Genomic DNA, 13635 nt, shown 5'->3' on the forward strand with positions numbered 1-13635 from the left:
TTTTTGATTTGTTAAAGATTGGAGTTAAAAAACTGTACTTAATTTTTTTCTTCCAGGGGGGAAACATGCAAGTTGATCTTCTGTTTTTTTTTTTTTTTTCCAATTTAAAAACGAAAAAAAAAAAAAAAATGTTCTTATTTCACAACACAAAAATAAGAGAGGAAAATTTGGGACAATTTTCTTCAATTCCCGTTCAAAAAAGTTTTTTGATTGTGCCTAAATTTTATATATGCCAATAAATGTAGTTTTAAAAAACAAAAAAAAAAAATATCTATCTACCATATATAAAATGAAAATGTAAAAAAAAAAACAAAAAATGGAAAACTATGAAATATCCAACAACACAGGGCCATATATTTTCTCTAGAAAGGCTTGTTAATAAAGCTTTTTCCCCCTTTTACTTCGTGAGTGGCTGTGAACCCAAGTAAGGCTGGGCAGGGGCTTGTGTTTAATAGGATTTAGAGCAGATTCTGTCTGCCCCGCGCAAAGAGTGCTGACTGGGGCAGATGTTTACTACATGAGGAAAATTTCATCTGACTCTATGGCTCATTGGAAGTGCATGCACCATAAAAAATTACCACCTTTTATTAATGTTGCGACAGACAGGCATAAGTATAATGAAATTACAGTTTAAATAAATATACCACAAACAAATGTGGTTCATTCACATATGCCTTACTTGATGCGGCACTCTGGTGGAAACAAACTGTTTGAAACTGTTTAAACAAATTAGTTCTGAATATGGAACAATTATAAAAACAACAGGTTGCTAAATTTCTAAGTGTAGTTGTATAAATGATAGGCCTAACCAATACTTTGAACTTCTGTTGGAGGGAGTATAAATTATGTACCATTCAAGAAGGCAGTGAGGAGGCTTTGTCTTTGTCACTCTAGTCTCTAATTAATCTCTAAATCCTTCTCAGGGTCATGCAAGTCGGAGATATCATTACAGAGCGCAACAGAACAAATAAACCACAAGTGTACTCCTCCTTTGAAAACACTCGCTGTAATTTGACTGTATCTTCCATTTCACCAGACAGAAAGTCTGTAATTCTAAGGGGCTCTGCGAATCTTCTGATCAAGAGAGAATGGGACAGGATTTAGGTTAAAGCAAAACAGTTGGTGAGTTTTTGATCTGAATTTATGGCAATTTTCGTCCTCTTAGAGTAAAAATTTTTTTCCATTGTAGATTTTTTCATGACTTTTTTAAACCCAACAAACATGGGAACATGGTGTAAATTATAAATCACTGCTTTTAGCCTGTTGCTTTAGGGGGAAAAGGAATTATGACTGTAGTACCTGCATCAGGAGGTATTGCAGTCCCACCCCAAATGTCTCCAATAATGGAAGTGGACACAGAGGAGGACAGTGAAGACCCAATTCCAGCTCCAAGTGCAGGACGTGTATTTAACATAAACAACAGCAACAACAATGAAGAGTAATCAAAGATCATTAAATATAATATAATATAAATATAATATGTATATAATATATGTAGCATGTGTGGCAATGTATAATATAGTGACAGTGGTGTATTTTGCTCTCTGTAGGGATATAGTGACAGAAGAAAAAGAGGGGAAAAGGAAAAAAGGAAAAGAAAAAAGAAAAGAAGGAGAAGAAAGAGTAATTAGCATACCAAGTGTTTCTTAACTGAGATAGATTGGATATAAATAATGTTTAGATATTTTGCTGTCTTATCCTATAGGAAAAAAGAAAAGAAAGAGAAGAAAGAAAAAACGGAGAAGAATCAAAAGGATGAAAAAGAAAAAGAAAATGAGAAAGAAAAGGAAAAAGAAAAGGAAAAGGAAAAAGAGAAGGAAAAGGAAAAGGAGAAGGAGAAAGAAAAAGAAAAAAAGGAGGGGTTGGTAGCAGACTTTTTAGCCATTATTTCTACTCTGTGATAATGTTCCAAATGTTCCAAACGATTATTGCTCATGTCAAATTCATTTTCTCAAGGCCTAAGGAGGTGTTTGTGATTAACCCAGCGGGACTCCTGTACTATCAATGGCTGCTTATAATCACAATTCCTGTCATGTACAATTGGGACAGCTATAATCGCAAGGTAATAATTAAATGTTCATGTTTTAATAAGACAAGGATACCAGGAGATAAGAGAAGAATACAAATAGATGTCTCCTTTTTATTAACCTCTGAAGTGTGCTTCCTTACGCCTACGTTAGTCATTCATATTCTCTAATAAATATGATGAAGGCAATATAGTCAGTTATATGTACATTTTGGAAGCTTGATAAATGGGTGTAATACTTTTGAGAGCTTTTAAATTGTGTCTCTTTGCATAGAGCCTGCTTTGAGGAGCTGCAGCACAATTATCTCCTGATATGGTTCCTCCTGGACTACACCTCCGACCTGCTTTATTTGGCTGACATGGCCTTCAGAGCACGAACAGGTTGATCTAACATCAGTAGTGTGATCGGATGTCTCTCTTTAATGAAGCGACAGAAAGTTTAGTGTTTCATGTTTTCATGCCACCTTTCTTTAACCAGGTTACCTGGAACAGGGCTTACTAGTCAAAGACGAAAATCTCCTTCTTCAGCGGTATAAAGACAGTCTCCAGTTCCGCATCGATGTCATCTCTATGCTACCCACAGACATCTTCTACTTGGTTTTAGGGTTAGACTACCCAGAGATCCGCATAAACAAGTTGCTCCGCCTCAACCGCATGTTTGAGTTCTTCACAATCTCAGAAACCATGACCAACTATCCTAACATCTTCCGAATCTGCACTTTGATCATGTACATCATCATCATCATCCACTGGAACGCATGCCTCTACTTCTCCTTCTCCAAGGCCATTGGGTTCGGATCAGATGCATGGGTGTATCCCTCTCTCGCAGAAGACGAGTTCGGAGAGCTGATGCGAAAATATTCCTTCAGCCTCTACTGGTCCACTCTTACCCTCACCACCATCGGAGAGACGCCGTCTCCGGAGCTAGACTCTGAATTCCTCTTTCTCATGTGGTTGACTTCCTGGGTGGGTGTCTTTGATCTTTGCCACCATTTGTGGGTAACATTGCTACAATGATCTCACAATATGAAACCCGCGGCCCAGGCTCAGTTTCAAGCCCAGGATCGATTAACATCAAGCAGTACATGCACGCGCGGCATGTCAGCAAGGATCTTGAGATCCGTGTCATCAAGTGGTTTGACTTCCTGTGGACTAACAAGAAGGCACAAGATGAACGAGAGGTTCTGAGGTACCTGCCAGACAAGTTACGGGCGGAGATAGGCATGAACGTGAGACTTAGATACCCTCAAGAAGGTGCGGATCTTTGCCGACTGTGAAGCATGGCTGCTGATCGAGTTGGTGTTGAAGCTTCGCCCGCAAGTCTTCAGTCCCGGTGACTACATCTGTCGTAAGGGCGATATTGGTCGGGAGATGTACATCATAAAGGATGGCCAAACTCGCTGTTGTGGCTGACGATTGGTGTCACTCAATTTGTTGTCCTTGGTGATGGAAGCTACTTTGGAGAAATCAGCATTCTAAACATCAAGGGCAGCAAAGCCGGGAACAGAAGAACGGCCAATATCCGAAGCATAGGATACTCCGACCTCTTCTGCCTGTCCAAAGATGATCTGATGGAGGCTTTGACTGAATATCCAGAAGCTAAGGCCATGCTGGAGGAAAAAAAAAGGGAGACAGATTCTGCTGAAGGATGGTTTGTTGGAGCTGGGGACCCTGCCAAAACTGAAGCCAGACGAGAGGGACTTGGAGGACCGTGTAAAACCGAGTATACAACACGATGCAAATCATGCAGACCAAAGGTGAAGAAGCTGCTGCGCCGAACGGGAGGAAACGCAAAAGGAAATCAAACGGCGGATTGCTCAGATAGAGCGCTTTGCTGGAGAGGTGGTGGAGGATGAAGATGAAGAGGAGAGATGGAAAAAGAAGGAAGGAGAAACAGAAGAGCAAAAGAAAGAGGAAGAGCCAGAGAAAGAGAAGTTAGAAGAAGACAAAGGAAAAGACGGAAGAAAAAAAGAGGAGGAAAAAAAAACGGAGGAAGCACCCGAAGAGGAAAAGAAAGATGAGGAGTCATAGGATATGACCTTATGAGACCGTTTCATAATAAAAGAGAGAATAAAATCTTATTGTCCTTAGTAACACTACTTTGAATTTGTTGATTCACTACATGCAAAATGTCTTGTGCAGCCAATAAATTCTTGTCAAGGCATAACAGATTTCTTGTCTGGCAAATGATCAATTAGCAATACCAGTTTAATTTGTATTTCTTTCTAACATATAATTTTTTTTTTTTATATGATTTTTGCATAAAGCAAACTCTATATAAAGAGAGGAGATACTTTAATTTATGATTTGATTTATTTTTTTTTTTTGTGTAGATTAGATTATGTTATGTTAAGTGATGAGATGCATGTATATATATCTGCATCATTTATTCATGTGGCGGTGCATACTGGAAGCTCTCAAATCAGCAATATCCTTCCATATGAAATTGTTTTTCTTGCAACTTGTTAGTTGGTAATTGAGAGAACCGTTTTTTTTTTAAAGAAAGTAACATTACCAAGTAATGTGTTTGATGGGCACAAGGGTGCAGCAAAAGTAGGACCAAAGATTAACAACCCTTTCTTCAAAACTGAAAATGTTTTGAAAATGACAATTTATAAAATAATAAACACATGAAATCAAGTCATTCCTTTTTAAGGAATCCCTAGTTTTAAAGATATTTTCTCTTATTGTTAGATAAACTAAAATTAAATGTTTCAATGGGGTGCTTTAAAAACACAGAACTCTTGTTTCTTTTGTATAATGTAGCATGTGGCATATTCACTAATACGTTCATAAGCAAGTATAATATTTTTAGAAAAAGTTTTGTATGAGAAATTTTCTACCTGACAAAATTATTAAATCACTGACACCTCTTTAGAAGACCCCAAATAAGTTTTGTTAGCTAAATAACTATCAGCATCACACCTTATGGACAGTAATTAGCAAAATGTGAACTGTGTCATTTCGTTTTCACCGCTAGGGTCATTAAATACAGTTTTAACACAGTTTTCCCAACAATATTTCTCAGTCAAGCGTCAATTACAAAGGGAAGCTGCAAATAATAGCCTAATATAATTTAAATAACTTTGTTATTTAAAACGCTAAGGTAAAGCATAAAGTTGTGACGTGAAGAGGAGGGGAATGAGGGTTTTTCGACAAAAAAGACTTCCACATAGGATGCAGCTGATTAGATCCTGTTTGCATAATTTCACCTTGTTCATCGGGCCTCCTCGTGATGTGTCCTCCCTCCATAGTGGCATACTTTGATTGGGTTTCCAAATCACAAGAAGAAACAAAGAAGAATCAAACTATTTAGGAGCAGCTTGTGAAGTAGGCCTATCTATTTGTTGCTTTAATCTGAGATAGAGAAAGGTACGTGCATCTAAAAATACATTCATCATTTTTAACCTTAACCTTAACTGGATTCTCAAAATTTTCTCAGACACTTTTAGTGCATTAAAATCTGCATTTTTAGTTAAAGGGCATGTGCGCATTTAAGTGGTTTTGTAAAAATGTGAAGATTTGAAAAGGCAGACTTTTTGACATTAAAAACAACAACAACAAAAAAATCACTTGCTCAGCCCAGGCCCTGTAATAGCTAACTCTGCCTATGCTTTATTTTTTCAATGCCAGTTTGTACAGAACTGCTTTTATCCATGACTTGTTTCTTCTCTTGGCTTTCTTCGATTTTCCTTTGACTGCATTTTTGATAATGCAATTGCAGTTCTACATCTATGCAGCAGCAGCAGCAGCAGCAGTCAGTTTTCAATTTTGTTCCATTTGAGGTTCTTTAAATGAATGAAGACATATTTGCACCAAAGTTTCATTTCCAAGGAGCCTTTGATCAGAGCTGATTAGGGGTCCTGTGGATACCAGCTCATATGTGGAGTTTTTGCAGTGTGTATGTCTCAATATTATCTCTTCTTTCATTTTGAACATTCCCACCTGTTCTCTCCACCACCATTTGCTGTCACATGTGGACACTTATTGTATTTGCTCAGAGAGGTGATGAGAAAAGGGATGTAAGCTGAAAAAAGGAATTGAAAGAACAGTGGAAGTATGTCTCCCAGGGGAATGTAAGATAAAAAAGGAAGCTATTGCCTGTGATGTCAGCCATGAAAAGGGTTCTCCACTGTTTTGTCTCTTGAGCAGCAGGAGCGACACGTTTAATTAATTAGACTGCGCCTGTGACTTTAGAGGCAAATCAAAAAAGACCATATGAGTTTATTTCTTTGATTAATTATTACTTGGTGAATTAACTTGTTTACACAAGTGTTGGGAATATGAACATACATTTTTGTTATTTAAATGAAAGCCTGATTGGAACATGCATGAATGAATGAATGTGTGATTTACAGAAAGAAGTAGTCATGGTGCAGCCAAAATCATTGAGACAGAACAAACTGATAGATTGGTTTGGACATTTAGTAACATCTACACTATTGAGGGTCATTTTGCCTCATATCAAACATGAACTAGTGGTCAGTCAAGCAATTTTATTGTCCCATTTGGCCCTTCATCACAGGCACACTCAGAAGCCCACTGCATCTGTGAGAGCACAGGTGGATTTTTCGAAAAAGCTGATTGGAAGAGCCAATTTAACTCGCTGTGCGAAATTTCTTATACAAAAATGATTGGAAGATGCTGCAACAACAAGTGTCTATCAGCAGGGAACACTGTGTCTCACAGAGTATTGTCATCAAATGCTCTGATCTGAGCAGTAAGTGGAAGTCACATGGGCAGCACACCAGGGTGTTTTGGACTCTGGTGGCAGAACGATACACCATAGCATGTAGGCAACCTGCGTTTTGGTCTTAGATGGTTGTTGCTTGTTTTTGTTTTTCGTTTCTTAGAACGCTTCAGCACTTTACCTGTCCCTTTCTATTAGTGTGTGTAACTGACCAGTTAGCCGCTGTGCTATTGTTTCTTCTAAACAATTTACTTCACGATAGTAGCATTTGCAGTTGACCGGAGCAGTTCTAGCATGCAAGAAAGGTGACCTATGGGCAAAATGACATCCTGTGACAGTAGCACTCGGCGCCAGCCTGTTTCTGGAGAACTGGGTGAGGTATTTAAAATAGGCTTGCCAGTATAAAAATCATCACAACATAAAAGCATACATATAACCACTGCAACACAATGAGTGGTCTCTTTTCTTTCTGAAAGAAGGCTCAAATTATAATCCCGCTATATATACTCATATAATCACATACTGGAAAAATATGGAATAGGATTTACTTTAAGAATTTTTTTTTACTGAAAAAGTAATTACATTTAACAAATATTTACAATTAACACGTTGAATTATCTAAAAATTAAACAAACAAAAAAATAAAAATAAAAATGATGTATAAAAATTATTATAATACATTTCACTGAAAGTGTTCTTTCATTAAAATTTGTTTAAATAATGTGGAAAATAAGTAAATGTAAATAGTATGAAATACACTTTTGTAATAACTATGAACTAGATTCTTCTAGAAAAGCTTGTTTGGGTTAAATTAATTATTCATATTTCCCCGTGACTTCTTTGCTTCTTGTTGAGAGTATCTGAGTTCGTTCCCCATATTGTTTTTGAAAAACCTGCAAATTTTATCCTTTGACAAGCACAGTTTCCGAAATGCAAAAGTGCTTTAAATATTAAACAGCAAGCACTGAAGACAAAGCATGCTTTAAATAGCTCAGATGAATATTTTCATGTTTTTGTTTTTGTTGAGTATGAACAAGGCATGGGATTTGTGAATAATGCTATTTGGCATGGTTATAGAAGGATGGATAAAATTATGCAGATTACATTGTTACTATTTATTCTTTAACGGTTTACAGCTTTTACGTCATTGCTCTGTTGCGCTGCGTATTTGTGGCTATTGTGGTTTGTGTGCTAGATGTTGAAATCCATGTGTGCTTAGACTTAAATGTATTCTCCATACTCTGGAGGTGAGTGGCATGTCAAATTTGTAGCCAAATTTTTATTTACAGTATGATACGACAGATTTAGCTTCTGCTTCCAGAGTAGATGGAGTGTTAAATGTCCTCGCTTCCAAGTTGTGATCTATATGGTTTGAATGAACGCTAGAAGCTCCCCTGGGAAGCCTATAGGCTCTTGTAGCACTTGTAGGTTATTGTACTGCCATTGTTTGAATATGGAGACTACACGGCGGTACTTGAATTTCTACGCCTTTTATTGAAACTGTGATTGTAATAGCTGAATTCACCACTTAAAACTAGTACAAGCGGTGTGTGGCGGAAAAGTATTGAATGTTCCATTATCCATAAATGGGACCCTCTTTCCTGTCAGAAATGTTTCCTCCACTTGATCACAAGTGATTACTTGGGTTTACGTCAAAAAGGTTCTTGCACTGAATATATGTAGAAATTAAAATATCTGAGATATTGAAGCCAGTGATTTGAATCACAACCTACAGACTACTGCAAAATCATCTTTAGCAATGTGAGAAGGAAGGATCACTTACATGTGCAGGCATGGGATTTGAAGTAATTTTGTTCCATTGTTTTAGATCTTGTTTAATTTCTTCTACATTTAAAAAGTCTGCTAATTGAAAAGCTGTTGTATGATGCTTTCGTGCACCACCTAAGCTCTTCAACGCTGATTTCTCTTAATAAACAGCACACTGAGCTGTGTGATCTCATCTTAATTTTCGTAATTGCCTGGCAATTATGAATCTCCCTCGATGCTCAAACATGTGTCAGATTTCCATAAGCTTCATAAGAAACCCATGATTTAATCTTAATTAGTCTATTCAACAGCAGAGCCTCCTGCACTGCTATTATCACGGTTTTCTAAATTAAGCAACAGCCCTCTTAATATCTTATCAGGACTCAGTGACATTTGCATCACTTTCCTGCCTCTTCCCATAGTCTGTGACGTAACCTTCATCGGTCACTAATGCCAAGACCTTGCCAGACCAATTAGCCTCTACAAGGATTCAGATCTGAACAGAAAGGGAAGGCCGAGGAACATTTGATGTTGAAAAAGAGTATGAGACACATTTTAGTATGCGATGCAAATGATAGCATTGACCCCCAACTGGGTGTTTCTGGGGACGTGCACGCAGGTAAATGTGGAGCATTAAAGTGATTGCTCATCAATGCGTTAGTAGCAGAGAAGCTCAAGGTTTCTAAAATTAATAAACAGAAAATACATGAAAAGTCAGTTTAATGAACTGCATCCTGATTCTGCTACTTTGGTGGCTTCTGCAATTCTTTGTGTAAGTCCTCAGAGGAATCTTCCCTCTTGAGCACTGAGTGACAACCATGAAATCTCAGCGATGCCAGTGTCACTTGCATTTAGTTGAGCGTTTCTGAGAAGATGTTTATGAAGTTCTGGCAATGTGTTCTGCTGAGGCCTTTGTGCCTTGAGGTCGACATGGAAAAGATGGATGAGGAAGACAAAGTGAGAAGCACAGGAGATTTACAGTGTAGCACTTACAGTATGTGAAGCACCTCAGGGTTGGTAACTTCTCTATGACTGGGGAACATGTATCTTAGACTAGTCATCACTTTCTTTTGTAAATTTCATTGATAAAACGGTTATGAAAGCATTTCAGGCGGAATGGGACTTGGCTTAAAAGGCTTTTTTAAAAGCATAGTGATGGTTTATAACCAACTTTTCTTTTTGCATGCTTATAATTGTACTGTGGAGGAAAATGTGGCAGTTGGTTTCAAATAAAATCGCTCAGCCCTGTCTGAAGCACATCTTTTCCTTTGTTACAGGACATTGCTGACAGCATACTTCACCTCCTAAAATGTTACTTAAAACAGTACTAAATCTTGTGACCCAACCGAGGGACAGAATTTGAGAAGACATGAGCAATTCTTTCCTATTTCCTTTTACATTATTCTTTGACTTCCTTTTACCAGTTAAAGCTGGGCAAAACAAGAAATGTGCTTCCTTTAAACCACATGAACCTGTGTGATCTTGCATAAAATCATAGACAACAGCATGGGAGCCCATTTCAGACAGATTTGTTTTGAGGAAAAATGAAACAACCTTTTTGAGCTGACTCCATCTGTGCCCCCGTATCTATTGAGTTTTTTTTTTTTCTGTCCAAGTTATAGTATTGGACAGAGAAACAGCTGATTGCTTATGTGAATGTGGCATTTTTGATTCCTTCACCACTGTGAAAATGAAAAGATACCGGAGACACCATTCAGGATTTCTCAAATGCCACTTACACACTTATATGGCCCGATGCATCCTGAACAGAAGAAAAGAAACTGTGCTTAAACAAGGGTTTTAATCTCTGTCAGTTCATTAGCTTGTGCTTTATCAACATAAAATATGCACTATATATCAGTAATGTATTTGTTATTAGTGATTATTAGTATCTGGCATGACCTCTTGTAATTGCATAGTCTAAAAGGATGTTAAAGGCATGGTTCTCCCAAAAATGAAAATTCTGTCATCAACTACTTAATAGATACTAGGGCAACCGTCAACTGTTTAGTTATCCACATTCTTCAAAATATATTCTTTTGTGTTCAGCAGAAGAAAGAAAATCAAACAGATTTGGCACAAATGTAATCAATGTAATCAGCGTTGTTTATGTTTAGCATGCGAATGCTGTCTACTGAACGTAAACAACGCTGATTGCATTGATTACATTCTGGGATACTCTGAAAAATTGCGGAAGATGGTAAGCCTGGAAGAAGAACTGCTGAATAAATTATGTTATTATTAATTTCTTTGCACACAGAAAGTATTCTTGTAGCTTCGTAAAATTACTGGTTGAACCTCTGATTTGTAACAGTTTCTGGGACTATTTTACAGATCAGAGTCCTGTGAGGCTACGTTTCTCTGTTGATGTCGTGATCGTGGTACCCGGTGCCTGTCGGAGTACCGTTGCTGTCTATGGAGGGTCAGAGAGCTCTCAGATTCCATCAAAATATCTTAGTTTGTGTTCTGAGAATGAACGAAGGTCTTACAGGTTTGGAACGAAAGGGTAGTTGATTAATGAATTTAAATTTTCTGGATGAACTAACCCTTTAAGTTATAGTTCATGGTTTGTTAATAGAGAGTATTGGACCTTAAAATAAGTGACCACTGAAAGGAAAATTAAATATATAGTTATTCTAGCAGCATATTTACATGTCAGTATGATGGAAAAACACATGATGTTGAATTTGATGTCAGCCTCTTTATGGGAAAATATAAAATAATTTAATTATAATAATATAATTTATAAGTAATATAAAAAATATTAAGGGGAAAAACTAAGGTCATGTGACAAAGCCTGTGGTAAGATAATTTATTCTAAACACTGCTTTACCAAATCAAAATTTAGCAGAATTATAATATAATTATTATGTTTTTTTTTTTTTGTATACCACGAGCATATGTCAAGGGAAAATTGGAAACCCAAAAATTCAGAGTTTGAGTCAGGTACTACTGTCTGAAAACTGTCTTTGTCAGTCAAACATGATTGACAAGAAAGCTTAACAACCGGTCCTCAACGAGACCCGAGTGTTCAGAGTCAAACCCAAGTGTCTGACCAGTCAACTTATTCTCATGACATGAATCCAAGGCTGATATTGTAATGCTATTCAAACTCTGTGTTGAGGCTCAGGAAACCTTGATTTGTTCACACGTGTATATATTCAAGGTTATGACTTAAGTCACCTTTTGATTCATAGGCTTATGTTGGACGTTCAGGAATGCTTCATTAATATTAAACTTGTTTTAGACCCCTAGCTGCAGAATGTGCTGTGTAAGACTGCTAGGAGAGTATTGAACACCTCATTAGCTGAAGTTAAAGGGTCAGTGAACTACATTGTAAGGGAGTCGCTAATGCCCAAAAGACTTGTATTTTTTGAAATATTAAATGAACATTGGCAGATAGGAAATATTTGTGTTTGACTGATAAAACTGAAAGCATGAATTGGGCCTGAGGGAATACTCAATATATAGTCTCAGATTATCAAGCATTGCTACTGATGCTTACTATCAAGAAAAAGTATTTTTTTTTTTTCTTTTTTAACACAGACACTTATTTACATTTCACATTTGTGACATTGACAGTCAGGATAGAAATTTCTTCAAATCACTTCTTACAGCAATGCACCATCTCAGTCTAGCAATCACTTTTCCATCGATTTCTGAAAGGTTTAGTCAAACCTATTTTCTTCATGTGCAACAATTAAATTCAATTACCCCATTTTCAAGTGAACAAGAAATACTGATTTTTTCAAGCTGAAAACTACCTTCATAATAACATAAATTATTTTCCCTTTTTTGTTGGATGTACTGTAAGTTTGACAAATTGTGCACATTGACAAATCAATTTTGGGCTGTGCTTTGTTTTCATTTAGATACTAATGTAGAGTTGTTTTCTCTCTACACTCTGGCAGAAGAAGCTCACGGGATTGTGTGTGTATATTGGTTATGGCCCTGAGTGACCTGAGGATATGTCAGAGATGGTGGCAGGTGAAGCCCATGAGGCTAGCTGTTTATTTCCTCCCGGCTTTTACGAATGTGACATGATGATGTGATAATTGAAAGTAGGTGAGACTTTTTGGAGGAAACCTTTGCGGTGACTCTCCATATAGAAGCTCATTTTACCTCTACATCTCTGCCGTCATTAGAACAGTGAAGACATTATGTGATGTGGAACATTAGGTCTCTCTGCAGGTCATGACTGGCACACCTTCATCATCAATTTTTTAAGATTTGACTGACTGATGCCCATGCTCCATGTGCACGTTCTGCATTTTAACATTCAACAATTGTGTTGGATGGAAACAATTGGGCGCCAAGGGTGTCAAGCTGATGCAAAGTTCTGGAGGTTATTTGTTTAAAAAATATACAAGAAATGCAATTCATGCATGTATACACACACTTATATGTGGGATGTGAGCATCTTTGCACTTCATCACACTGCCAGAAATTAAAAAAAAAACTAATCAGCAAATCACATTTTCTCCAGCAATTTGAGACTCAGTCCTCAGTTTCACATAAAGACTCATTTTCCTGAGCAGTTTGTGTATCTTTTTGCACCTGGGGAACTCGGCAATTCACTGTAAGCCTCTTCATAGACAGTCAGCTTTTAACACTTTCCGTATATTAATGATTGAATATTTCTTGGAGCTACAAACCTCAGGACTTTATTATAGGTGTACAGAACAGAAATGCTTACTTACTGATTTGATTATTCTTATCCTCCATATGCACTGACACTGAAATAATGACATCTGAGGTGTCTTTTTTGAAGCTTCTGCTGGAATTTATAGTCTGGTGGGCTCTTCTTATCTTTTATTAAGGCTTTGAGAGTAAACTCTGACCTTGTACTCCATGTATCTAACAACGGTTTTTCCAGAACAGCACAGCTGGTTTTCGGTATCCACTCAAGCGGAATGAGATCTAATGAACCACCAAGCTCACCATTTGGTAGAATATGAGAAGCATGTTGCTCTGTCAGTGGTTTTTATGATGTGGAAAAACATCTGAGCCATGATTTTAAGGAAACTATTATCAGGGTTATTTACTGAACTTTGTTGTTTGGTTGTCTAGATTAAATATGTATAACGCAAGGATAATTTAATTTTTACGTCTCATCATTTATCATGCTTTCTGAGTGAGTGGAGGAAAAAGC

General features: G+C 37.1%; 1 pseudogene; it reads left to right on the forward strand.

Annotated features, from left to right (window-relative positions):
* The first annotated feature begins 924 nt into the window (after positions 1-924).
* LOC109091499 lies at positions 925-4202 on the forward strand (annotated as a pseudogene).
* Positions 4203-13635: the final 9433 nt, after the last annotated feature.

Source organism: Cyprinus carpio, chromosome B1 (genome assembly GCF_018340385.1).
Source record: "Cyprinus carpio isolate SPL01 chromosome B1, ASM1834038v1, whole genome shotgun sequence".
Classification (NCBI taxonomy): Eukaryota; Metazoa; Chordata; class Actinopteri; order Cypriniformes; family Cyprinidae; genus Cyprinus; species Cyprinus carpio.